This window comes from Pogona vitticeps, chromosome 2 (assembly GCF_051106095.1).
Source record: "Pogona vitticeps strain Pit_001003342236 chromosome 2, PviZW2.1, whole genome shotgun sequence".
NCBI lineage: Eukaryota > Metazoa > Chordata > Lepidosauria > Squamata > Agamidae > Pogona > Pogona vitticeps.
Window position 1 is genome coordinate 193361681 of NC_135784.1, and position 13556 is coordinate 193375236.

Below are 13556 nucleotides of genomic sequence, written 5' to 3' on the forward strand. Positions count from 1 at the left end.
ATTAAATAACAAATAGCTTAAATTTCTACAACCACAAATCAAGGGAAGAGAGCGGTAACTTAAGGCTTCCAGCATACATTCACAAAGATGAAAAGGTTTGCTTCCAGTCTCATTGAGGTTCCTTTACAGATTCAGTAGTTTGTCACCAGCCACTATATTTTACATCTTCATGGACTGCTGCCTTGTCGTGGCGAAGGGGCTTGAGTAATTCAGAGAAGCTATGGGCTATGCCATGCAGGGACACCCAAGATGATCAGGTCATAGTGGAGAGTTCTGACTAAATGCGATCCATCTGGAGCAAGAACTGGCAAGCCACTCCAGTATCTTTGCCAAGAAAACTCCATGGACAGAAACAAAAGGCTAAAAGATATGACACTGGAAGATGACCCCCTCAGGTCGGAAGGCATCCAAGATGCTACTGAGGAAGAGCGGAGGACAGGTACAAGTAGCTCCAGAGCTTATGAAGTGGTTGGGCCAAACCCGAAAGGACGCTCAGTTGTGGATGCACCTGGAAGTGAAAGGAAAGAGGGCCTTCTTAAATTAACATTGCAAAGAAAGAGAGGAAAATAATAGAAAAGGAAAAACTAGGGATCTGTTCAAGAAAATTGGAGATATTAAAGGAACATTTTGCGCAAAGAAGGACATGATAAAGGACAAAAATGGTATGGACCTACCAGAAGGTGAAGACATCAAGAAAATATGGCAAGAATACACAGAGGAATTATAGCAGAAAGATCTGGGTGTCCTGGACAACCCAGATAGTGTGGTTGCTGGCAAATAGGAGGGGAAGATATGGAGGCATTGACAGATTTCATCTTTTTGGGCTCCATGATCACTGCAAATGGGGACAGCAGCCTGCTTCTTGGGAGGAAAGCGATGACATACCTAGACGGCATCTTAAAAAGCAGAGACATCACCTTGCCGACAAAAGTCCACATAGTCAAGGCTATGGTTTTTCCAGTAGTGATGTGTGGAAGTGAGAGCTGGACCATAAAGAAGGCTGACTGCTGAAGAATTGATGCTTTTGAATTGTGGTGCTGGAGGAGGCTCTTGAGAGTCCCCTGGATTGCAAGGAGAACAAACCTATCCATTCTAAAGGAAATCAACCCTGAGTGGTCACTGGAAGGACAGATCCTGAAGCTGAGGCTCCAATACTTTGGCCATCTCATGAGAAGAGAAGATCCTTGGAAAAGACCCTGATGTTGAAAAAGTGTGAAGGCAAGAGGAGAAGGGGACAACGGAGGATGAGATGGTTGCACAGTGTCATCAAATCTACCGACATGAATTTGACACAACTTCGGAAGGCAGTGGAAGATAGGAGGGCCTGGCGTGCTCTGGTCCATGGGGTCACAAAGAGTCAGACACGACTTAACAATTAAACAACAACAACAACAACAACAACAACAACTACAACAACTACAACAACAACTACAACAACAACAACAACATTTTAACTATTTTTCTGGGAAACACTGGGAGGCTGTGAAAAAGCTCAGGTGCTACATTTGTCCCGTTCCTGACAAGTTAATATTCAAGAGTCTTGAGAAGAAAACAAGCCATAGAGAGGCTTCAGGGTCTGTGAAGCAGATGCTAGTCAGAATATAATAAGGCCAATGACTACGCAGAAGTGTTCCACTGAGTAACTCAAGGCGTACAGGATGGTGTCTGAAAAGAACCATTTCTCTATCCCTGAAAATGAGGCCAACAGGAAAAAGTCAACTCTGCTTGCTCAGGAATGCAGGGCCAAAGCAAACTTCCATTTCTTATCCTGACAAGAAGGAACCCAGTCACTGCTGGTTCTGCCTTCCAGAGAGGAATAAGTTTGCATAGGCTGTTCCTAAGGACTCCTCCTCTGGTCACCTTTCCTTTCCCTACTCCCCATTTTTTATTCCTTTTTTCCTGTTTTCCCTCCTTTCCTTCTCAAGATTTAGGCCAGGGGTTCCCAACCTTGGGTCCCTTGGGGTTTAGGGAGAGAGTGACTGCCTGATTTCTGGTTTTCTTCTTCATCATTGTTTCTTCTTGAGGGACCGCTCTATTTGCCCTTTGACATTTACTTCCCTTTTGTTGTTTGTGTATTGTGACCCACCATGACTTTACTTTTGGAGTCTTTGGATCCATTTTGCTGCCAGTGAAATATACATTCCTGCCGCCTTGGAAGGAGCCCATGGAACATGATGCCTCTGGCCCATCATCCTTGCTTTGGAGCAGACCCAGATTTTCCACCCTTGGCTCCTTCCCCAGCCTCCGTGCCAACCAGAGGAAAGGTGCTTAGTGTGCTTCTGCCTTGGGCACACCTGCCATTTCTGCCTGCTTTGTAGCAAGCCTTATGGCTGGTTCCTGCTTGATATGGTGCATTAAGTCCTAGTGTTCTCCTAGGTCCCTGTGACAACCCCAGACCTACTGGAGTATACCACCCTTTAATTATGCTGCCACCAACCATTCCCTATAAGGAGTCACACAGACCAGGAATGGATTTTTAACAAACAAAAGAACAAGGTTTATTTAAATAACAAACAGGGTAAATAAAAAGATCAGGTAAATAAGATACTGTAACGTGGCTTAGTCTCAATCATACATACAACAGTTTGGTTCACACAGAACACTTTAAAGTAAAGCACAGACCCTGAACCTATCAGTTCTGGCTACCCAGATAGAAACCTGAACCTATCAGGTATGTACTAACTGACACACAGTTGTACTCAGTCTGACACACAGACTCCCACTCCTCACTCTCCACACAAGCTCCAAATATATATACAGTACAGCTCCTCCCCCTGATGTCCCGCCTTCCACTCCCCATAGGATGGAACTTTCCCTCCAAACCCATGACAGACAGGTACCATCAGTGCTGTATGTAACACCTCCCCTCTTTATAAGTTGTTTTGCAGGGGAAAAGCTAAAGTGCTTTTCTCCAAAAAAACAACCAGGATCAAAACACACAAAAACAGTTATACAATAACACAATCCCATACTTACACTCTAGGTTAAACATATCAATTAGGCATTTAAACATTAACATTTACAATACATTTAGTTACCTTTATTAATACAAACCAAGCTTGTTAAAAAAAAAACAGGTACATTTAACTTTTGGTCACCAAAATATACATAGTCCATGTTTCTTCGCCGTCTTCACTCTTCGGGTCTTCTTGACAATGCGTCAGCAACACAGTTCATTGACCCTCTGACCACCTTCACTTCAAAGTCATAATCTTGCAGGTTTAAAGCCCACCTCATAAGTTTACTATTGTGGGTTTTCATTGTCTTTAACCACTGCAGTGGTGAGTGGTCAGTGCACAGAACAAAATGTCTTCCCCAGATGTAAGGTTTGGCCTTCTGGATCGCGTATACTATGGCCAGGCACTCCTTTTCCACGGTTGCCAAATGTCTCTCACCTTTCTGGAGTTTCCTACTCAGGTAGGACACTGGATGCTGGTCACCATTTTCATCCTCCTGGCAAAGAACTGCTCCTACCCCGCTGTTAGACGCATCGGTGTAGATGATGAACTCCCGGTCGAAGTCGGGAGCACGCAGCACTGGATAATGGATGAGAGCCTCCTTCAACCTCCGGAACGCCTCCTCACAGTCGCTGGTCCACGGGATGCGGTCATCAGTCTTCTTCCGCGTCAGATCGGTCAGCGGAGCCGCAATCTCGCTAAACCTCGGGATGAACTTTCTGTAGTAGCCCACCAACCCAAGAAATGATTTGACTTTTTTCTTGGTGTTGGGTCTGGGCCAATCACGAACGGCTTCTATCTTGGCCTCTAGGGGTTTGATCACTCCTCCCCCTACTATGTGACCCAAGTATTTTATTTCTGGGCTACCCAGCTGCAGTTTGTTCTCTTTGCAGGGCCTAGGCCAAAGCACTTCCTCCCCTGGGTTAAAGTGCCTCTCCCTGGCTTTCTGGTCATACCAGGTTTTCTGTCTAACCTTCTGAGCTTGCAGGTTCTCTGCTGCTAGCTCTAAGTTTCTCTTTAGGTCATTCATTAAAGAGTCTATATATGTCACAACATCTTGTGGGTCATCCTGGGTGATCTGTTCCCAATTTTGTTTGATTAAATCTAGTGGACCTTTCACTTTTCTCCCAAACAAAAGTTCAAACGGACTGAACCCGGTACTGGCTTGGGGCACTGACCGATAAGCAAACAAAAGGGATTGCAGCTTCTGGTCCCAATTGTTTGGATTCTCTGCCAAGTAAGCCCTAATCATGCGCATCAGAGTCCCATTGAACTTCTCTGTTAACCCATTACTTTCAGGGTGATAGGCAGTGGTTTCCTTGTGTTTAATTCCACAGATTTGCCATAACCGTTTCATGAGCTTTGATGTAAACGATGTGCCCAAATCTGTGATTATTTCTGAGGCAAATCCCATCCTGGACATATACCCCACCAAGGCGTCTGCCACTGTGTTAGTTTCAATGTTAGTCAAGGGAATGGCTTCGGGGTACCTCGTGGCATGGTCCACAATGGTGAGAATGAACCGGTTCCCCCTCTTTGTGGCCTTGGGCAAAGGTCCCACAATATCCACTCCTATACATTTGAACGGGGTGTCAATCACAGGCAAAGGGCACAACTTCGCTTTGGTCCTGTCACGGTTATTCCCCAGCCTCTGACACACATCACATTGTTTACAGAACTCCTTGATCTGCTTCCCTATTTCAGGCCAGTAAAAATTCTGTGTGATTCTCTGCTGTGTTTTGTTCACCCCTAAGTGCGCAGCAAACATGTCAGAGTGCCCCCTTTGTAAGATCATGGGGCGATACTTTTCAGGTACCACTAGCTGACTTCTGATCCCATCTCCCCCTTTTGAGATATTCATCAGGGTCTCTCTATATAAAATTCCCTTTTTCTTGCGAAATCTCGCTGGGGTTTCAGGTGTTAACTGGGTGTCTGTCACCTTTTCAAAACACTTTTGGAGAGTGGCGTCTGCCTTTTGCTCTTGGCCAAATTTGCTGTCTGTGGTTAAGGTTTCTACCACAGCTTCGGAACTCCCCTCATCTGCTTCCGTCTCGGGCTCTTCAGTACCCCCCTGAACTGTCCCCGTGGTGGCTTGTGAGCGTGTAATCACTAGCACCCGTTTCACATGTTCAGCCAGGTCATTCCCCATGAGCACGGCTGCTGGCAGAGTCGATGAAATCGCTAGCCGCCAAACTCCCCTCCAGCCTTGAAAGCTCACAGGTACCTCAGCTACTGGCAGTGAGATCACCTGCCCCTCAATCCCTGCCACCTTCAGGCTCTCATTTGGGATTATATACTCCCTAGGAATAATGTCTGGATGGCACAGGGTCACCTGGGAACAAGTATCCCTTAGCCCCCTATACTGATGGTCAAGTATTCCTACGTCCACCCCTGCGGTCTCAAACAACTGCGAATCTGTCCTCACTAGTAAGCAGCGCTTGACCTCCACAAGAGGACCATTTTCCCCAGCCTGATCAGCAGATGTAACTGTTCCAGATTGAGTAGCCATGGCAACAGGCTCCCTCAGTGGCAAGGAGCTTTGCTCTTTCTGGACACAGAACACAGCTTTTGGCTTGGTTCCACTCAAATCATGAGGCAAATTTCCCTTTAGCTGCTTTAATTTCTCACACTCTGAGATTAGATGGCCCTTTCCTTGACAGAAATAACATTTTCTGCTGTACTTGGAGTCTTTCTCATCTGTTTTTGGTTTTCCCTCCAAAATCTGAGGTCTTTGTGGTTTCATGTCTGAGGGCTTCCCTTCAACATGGGCCCCTCCCCCTTGCTGGTTTTTCCCTGGTCCCTGAGAGTACTTGCTGTAGGTTTCTTTGGGTTTACCTACAGATTTCCCCTCAGCACCTAAGGGCTTTCTTATTTGGTAAATAAAATCTGCGATCTCTGCCGCCTCGGTCCCAGATTTCGGTTTCCTCTCCCTCACCTGGAACTTCAGTTCCCCATGCAGGACTGAATAAAACTGTTCCAGCGCTATCAGGTCTTTGAGCTGCTGGAAGGTCTCTGTCCCCTCCCGAGACAGCCATTTCTCTAGCAACCTCACCAGTTGGGCCCCCACTTGGGTAAAAGTCTGCTCTGGTTTCTTGGTGAGTGACCTGAATTTTTGCCTCAGCTGTTCAGCAGTTATCCCATGTCTGGCAAACACCAGTTTTTTAAACTCAGCGAAGTCTTTCAGCAATTCCACTGGCATCTCTGCATAGACTTCTGCCAGGCTGCCACTGATTAAAGATCGCATAATGGTCATCTTCTCAGTTTCCCTTACTGAGAAGTCCACAAACGCTCTTTCCACGAGGGAAAAGAACACCTCAGGGCAATCTCCCTTGTGGTACACAGGGAATTTCTTCAGGTCAGTTTTAGACAATTGGCCCACCTCAGAATCTCTATTGTTATTATTGTTCTGGTTCATCATTTCCAATTTTCTTAACTCAAACGCCATTTTTTCTACCTCCATCTGTCTCTGTTTCTCTTCCCTTTCAAACGCCATTCTCGCTCTCTCCAATTCAAATTGTCTTTGTTTCTCTCTTTCCCTTTCCTCCATCTCCCTCACCCTCAGTTCATGCTGTTGGGCTAGGCGCATTTTTCTGAGTTCTGAGGTCTGTTCTCCCGTGTTCTCCTCCTGCACTGAGCCAAATTCCTCCTCAGAACCTTGGTCTACCTGTGGATCTCTTACTTCCCCCATTTCTGCCATTTGGCTTCGAGTCAAGGGCATAATCCCCCCCAGAACAGGCTGCCTTCAAAAGTCAAGCCTCAAAATAAAGCGACGACTTTTTTTCTTTTGCCTCAGAAACAGCCTTCTATAGATTGCTGCTGTTCCTTCAGCACCAACTTGCAACTGTTGCCAGGCAGAATTCACCCCCCCCCCCCTCTGCTAGGCCTCTCAGCAGACAGGCTAAATCACTGTTATTTCACACAGCTTTGCCTCAGCCCTTTCCCGCCAAAACGGGTTGCCTCAGAGCTCCCTAATCTAGTCCCACCAATCCGAGTGTGCACGTTCTTCCACTAGCCTACCTCCCCATGAGGTAATATTTATATTTATTTATTTATTGGACTTATATACCGCCCCATAGCGCTACAAGCACTCTCCGGGCGGTTTACAATTTTAATTATAAAGGCTACACATTGCCCCCCCAGCAAGCTGGGTACTCATTTTACCGACCTCGGAAGGATGGAAGGCTGAGTCAACCTTGAGCCGGCTACCTGGGATTTGAACCCCAGGTCGTGAGCACAGTTTTAGCTGCAGTACAGCGTTTTAACCACTGCGCCTAGAAGATTACCTACGCTCCCTCAGATTGTCCCTGACTAGACCCCCCTTGCTCTGGGCACACTTGCCAAGGCTTTGCTGGACCACTGGACAACTGGACCAGTCGTATCCCACACGCTGGACACCAATCAATGTGACAACCCCAGACCTACTGGAGTATACCACCCTTTAATTATGCTGCCACCAACCATTCCCTATAAGGAGTCACACAGACCAGGAATGGATTTTTAACAAACAAAAGAACAAGGTTTATTTAAATAACAAACAGGGTAAATAAAAAGATCAGGTAAATAAGATACTGTAACGTGGCTTAGTCTCAATCATACATACAACAGTTTGGTTCACACAGAACACTTTAAAGTAAAGCACAGACCCTGAACCTATCAGTTCTGGCTACCCAGATAGAAACCTGAACCTATCAGGTATGTACTAACTGACACACAGTTGCACTCAGTCTGACACACAGACTCCCACTCCTCACTCTCCACACAAGCTCCAAATATATATACAGTACAGCTCCTCCCCCTGATGTCCCGCCTTCCACTCCCCATAGGATGGAACTTTCCCTCCAAACCCATGACAGACAGGTACCATCAGTGCTGTATGTAACAGTCCCCCTTGGCTTTTATGGTTGCTTTTGGTCCAGTAAAAGATGGAGAAATTCAGAAGGATCTTTTCTTGGGGGTCCTGGTTTTTTTTTTCTTTTCCTGCACTTAACCATTCAGTTGACAACAAGGCCTTCATGAGATTGCTTTTGGTGCCCATCCTGGACAGGCTTGAGTGTCCAATCATCCAAGAGGAGCTCCACTTTGCAAAGAGACAGACACAAGGGAGAACCTTCTGGTTATCTACAGCTAATGCCCTTGAACACAACAATGTTCTTCCCCTAAATATGGATAAATTGGACTAGACGAGTAAGGATGACTGAATTGTAGGCAGAATTGTGCTGCAGATCTGTTGTTTGTAGATATTGGTAGTGCCAATATTTACAAACCACCAATATCTTGGACTTCACTTTCATTTCAGCTGTTCCTCCCTGCTAATGATGCAGTATATACAGAGTGGGAAATGGCAAGCCACTCCAGTATCTTTGCCAAGAACGCCCCATGATCAGAAACAAAAGGCTAAAAGATATGACGCTGGAAGATGGGCCCCTCAGGTCGGAAGGCGTCCAACATGCTACTGAGGAAGAGGGGAGGACAAGTACAAGTAGCTCCAGAGCTAATGAAGTGGTTGGGCCAAAGCCGAAAGGACGCTCAGCTGTGGATGTGCCTGGAAGTGAAAGGAAAATCCAATGCTGCAAAGAAAAATACTGCATAGGAACCTGGAATGTAAGATCTATGAACCTTGGGAAGCTGGAGGTGGTCAAACAGGAGATGGCAAGAATAAACATCGACATCCTGGGCATCAGTGAACTAAAATGGACAGGAATGGGCGAATTCAGCTCAGATGATTATCATATCTACTATTGTGGACAAGAATCCCGTAGAAGGAATGGAGTAGCCGTCATAGTCAACAAAAGAGTGGGAAAAGCTGTAATGGGATACAATCTCAAAAATGATAGAATGATGTCAATACGAATCCAAGGCAGACCATTCAACATCACAATAATCCAAGTTTATGCACCAACCATCATTGCTGAGGAGACTGAAATTGAACAATTCTATGAAGATTTACAACACCTTCTAGAACTGACACCAAAGAAAGATGTTCTTCTCATTCTAGGGGACTGGAATGCTAAAGTAGGGAGCCAAGAGATAAAAGGAACAACAGGGAAGTTTGGCCTTGGAGTTCAGAATGAAGCAGGACAAAGGCTAATAGAGTTCTGTCAAGAGAATAAGCTGGTCATCACAAACACTCTTTTCCAACAACACAAGAGGCGACTCTATACATGGAAATCACCAGATGGGCAATATCGAAATCAGATTGATTATATTCTCTGCAGCCAAAGATGGAGAAGCTCTATACAGTCAGCAAAAACAAGACCTGGAGCTGACTGCGGTTCTGATCATCAGCTTCTCATAGCAAAATTCAAGCTTAGACTGAAGAGATTAGGAAAAACCACTGGGCCACTCAGGTATAATCTAAACCAAATCCCTTATGAATACACAGTGGAAGTAAAGAACAGATTTAAGGAACTAGATTTGGTGGACAGAGTGCCTGAAGAACTTTGGAGAGAGGCTCGTAACATTGTCCAGGAGGCAGCAACGAAAACCATCCCAAAGAAAAGGAAATGCAAGAAAGCAAAGTGGCTGTCCAACGAGGCCTTAGAAATAGCAGAGAGGAGAAGGGAAGCAAAATGCAAGGGAGATAGGGAAAGTTACAGAAACTTGAATGCAGACTTCCAAAGAATAGCAAGGAGAGACAAGAGGGCCTTCTTAAATGAACAATGCAAAGAAATAGAGGAAGATAACAGAAAAGGAAAGACCAGAGATCTGTTCAGGAAAATTGGACATATTAGCGGAACATTTTGCGCAAAGATGAACATGATAAAAGACAAAAATGGGAGGGACCTAACAGAAGCAGAAGACGTCAAGAAGAGGTGGCAAGAATACACAGAGGAATTATATCAGAAAGATTTGGATATCCCGGACAATGGAGACAATGTAGTTGCTGACCTTGAGCCAGACATCCTGGAGAGCGAAGTCAAGTGGGCCTTAGAAAGCCTGGCTAACAACAAGGCCAGTGGAGGTGATGGCATTCCAGTTGAACTATTTAAAATCTTGAAAGATGATGCTGTTAAGGTGCTACATTCAATATGCCAGCAAGTTTGGAAAACTCAACAGTGGCCAGAGGATTGGAAAAGATCAGTCTACATCCCAATCCCAAAGAAAGGCAGTGCCAAAGAATGCTCCAACTACCGTACAATTGCACTCATTTCGCATGCTAGCAAGGTTATGCTCAAAATCCTACAAGGTAGGCTTCAGCAGTATGTGGACCGAGAACTCCCAGAAGTACAAGCTGGATTCCGAAGAGGCAGAGGAACTCGAGACCAAATTGCTAACTTGCGCTGGATTATGGAGAAAGCCAGAGAGTTCCAGAAAAATATCTACTTCTGCTTCATTGACTATGCGAAAGCCTTTGACTGTGTGGACCACAGCAAACTATGGCAAGTTCTTAAAGAAATGGGAGTGCCTGACCACTTTATCTGTCTCCTGAGAAACCTATATGTGGGACAGGAAGCAACAGTCAGAACTGGTCATGGAACAACTGAGTGGTTCAAAATTGGGAAAGGAGTACGGCAAGGCTGTATATTGTCCCCCAGCTTATTTAACTTATATGCAGAATACATCATGCGGAAGGCTGGACTGGAAGAAACCCAAGCCGGAATTAAGATTGCCGGAAGAAATATCAACAACCTCCGATATGCAGATGATACCACTCTGATGGCAGAAAGTGAGGAGGAATTAAAGAACCTTGTAATGAGAGTGAAAGAGGAGAGTGCAAAAAACGGTCTGAAACTCAACATCAAAAAAACTAAGATCATGGCCACTGGTCCCATCACCTCCTGGGAAATAGAAGGGGAAGATATGGAGGCAGTGTCAAATTTTATCTTCCTGGGCTCCATGATCACTGCAGATGGAGACAGCAGCCCTGAAATTAAAAGGCGCCTTCTTCTTGGGAGGAAAGCGATGACAAATCTGGACAGCATCTTGAAAAGCAGAGACATCACCTTGCCAACAAAAGTCCGAATAGTCAAAGCTATGATTTTTCCTGTCGTGATGTATGGAAGTGAGAGCTGGACCATAAAGAAAGCAGACCGCCGAAGAATTGATGCCTTTGAATTGTGGTGCTGGAGGAGGCTCTTGAGAATCCCCTGGACTGCAAGGAGAACAAACCTATCAGTTCTAAAGGAAATCAACCCTGAGTGCTCACTGGAAGGACAGATCCTGAAGCTGAGGCTCCAGTACTTTGGCCATCTAATGAGAAGAAAAGACTCCCTGGAAAAGACCCTGATGTTGGGAAAGTGTGATGGCAAGAGGAGAAGGGGACGACCGAGGATGAGATGGCTGGACAGTATCTGCGAAGCAACCAACATGAATTTGACACAACTCCGGGAGGCAGTAGAAGACAGGAGGGCCTGGCGTGCTCTGGTCCATGGGGTCACGAAGAGTCGGACACGACTAAACGACTAAACACACACATACAGAGTGGGGTGCCTAGCAGGATTATTTATTTATTTATTTATTTATTTGATTTATACCCCGCCTATCTGGTCCAAATTTTCTCAGTGTTTGTTTATTTAGGGTGGAAGTTAAGGTTTGAGAAGGGTGCACCAACGTTCTGAGTGAAGACAGAGGGGTTGACCTCTGGTATGAATTTTCTTTCTTTTTATGGCTTCATTCACATCTTTTTGCTTTATATATATATAAAGGATCAGATACATGCCCTGAAGTCCTGGCACACTCTGCTTTTCTGTTGACCCATTCTGCACTGCCCTGAACTTCATCTCTTCTATGGCTAGGAATATTAGTGAGGCTTTACTCAGTAGCAGAAGATACAGACTGCCACTGTTCTGGTGAGGCAGGAACAGGATGGGAGGCACCTCTCGTGTTAATTTCTTACAGCGGGCAGCACTGTTACTTCCTCTAAGAAAACCACACAGGTCTTGGTGAGGAAAATATACTAAAGTCATAATTTACATTTCTTAAGTAACAGGCGAATCAGTACTGCTAACTTTGCAGTGGTTATTTATTTATTTAATTTATTTATTTATTGAGCTTATATGACACCCATTTAGACATAGTCTACTCTGGGTGGCTCACAAAATGCAGAATAAAAACAATTAGTATCCAATAACAATTTACAGCATTTACACAGAACAAAGTAGATAAAGACAGAGAAAAGAGGAAGGTTCCCAATCCTGGATCCCCAGATGTTGGACTGCAATTCTCAGAAGCCTTCGTTTTGCTGGCAAGGGTTTCCGGGAGTTGCAGTCCCAGAACATCTGGGGAAGCAAGGTTGGGAACTAGAAAATGGCACCAACCATTAGTTCAGTGGTCCGTGCCAGTTTGTCCTTTGAGCGAACAAGTGCTTGGTGGTTCCCAGCCCTGCCTCCTCCAATGGCCACTCACTCAGAGGCAGTGACACAGCTTCCATGCCCCGCCTCTTCTGGGCACTGCCTCTGAGTGATGGCCCACTGGAGAAAGCAGGACTGGGAATTGCCAAACACAGCACGTACAACCGAACCGGTGATTAGAGCCCATCTCTAATGGGATTCACTGCATTGGATTAGAGGCAGACACTGCAACTTCTAATCTTCTGTATTTCTCCTTGTGGCACGGATGAGGCTAAAATGAGTGAGTGAGATATACCTGCCGCTGGACAAAGCACTTCATCAGCTGTTGGTTTCTGATTAGTGAGTGACAAAATGTTGAACGACTAAACTATACTCTATAAATTACTTATCTTTAGAAGAGGAACTTCCTTTTGGTTCAAAACAAAACTGAGAGTAAGTGGTGGGGAGAATTTTAAAAAACACCTTTGTTAAATGTGCTCAGCACTTCATAAGTTTTGATTATTAAAAAGTACAGTTGCAGAATTAATGTACATTTTTCAGAAGAGAATCCTACAATTACAGGTAATGGTGTAGTTTTATAATTTGTGGAATGAATTGAATGAAAAGTGCCCAAGCTCAGGCATTTATCTTGAACCTGTATAAAATTAGCATCGAGAATATGAATTAAATTGGTTACCAACCTATCTTCACTGTTTCTGTCCCCCTGCATAATATGCCTCCTCACTTCCCAAATATCTTTCTGAGTGCCTTTATTTGAGTACAGGTGCTATGATCAAGTGCGGGTCTCTTGATCAAGCTAGCCCATGACCCGTTTTGTCATTTACATCCCCGTTCCAACAAAGAACTCAAGGCAGCCTACAGGGCCCCCACATGCGTCTCTGTGGTTCTCCTCATAACAATGCCCTGCAAGACATTATGCTCAATAACAGTGACCCAGAGTTGTAACGAAGGTGAGATAGCTGGAACTGTGAAATGCAGAGTGTGCAACTTTTTTGCATCTGAAGGATGGGAACCTGGCCATAGACATTTGTTGATAAAACGGTATGAACCTGCAAGCTCCAGGTAACTGCCTTCTGCCTCTTCTATCTGAGTAGAAGAAAACACAAAGGAGGCAGATTCAGCACAGAACCCATATGACCATTGCATGATGGCACTCAGGGAGCAACTAGATGGGTATTTTTCCCTGCGATTTGTGGCATGATTGTCACTGTTCCTTTTGATATTTATTCCATTGACTAAACAACATTAGCACTAATTGCAAGGAGATAAAAAGTTTTGGCATGAATACATGGTATATTTTGTTGGCCAG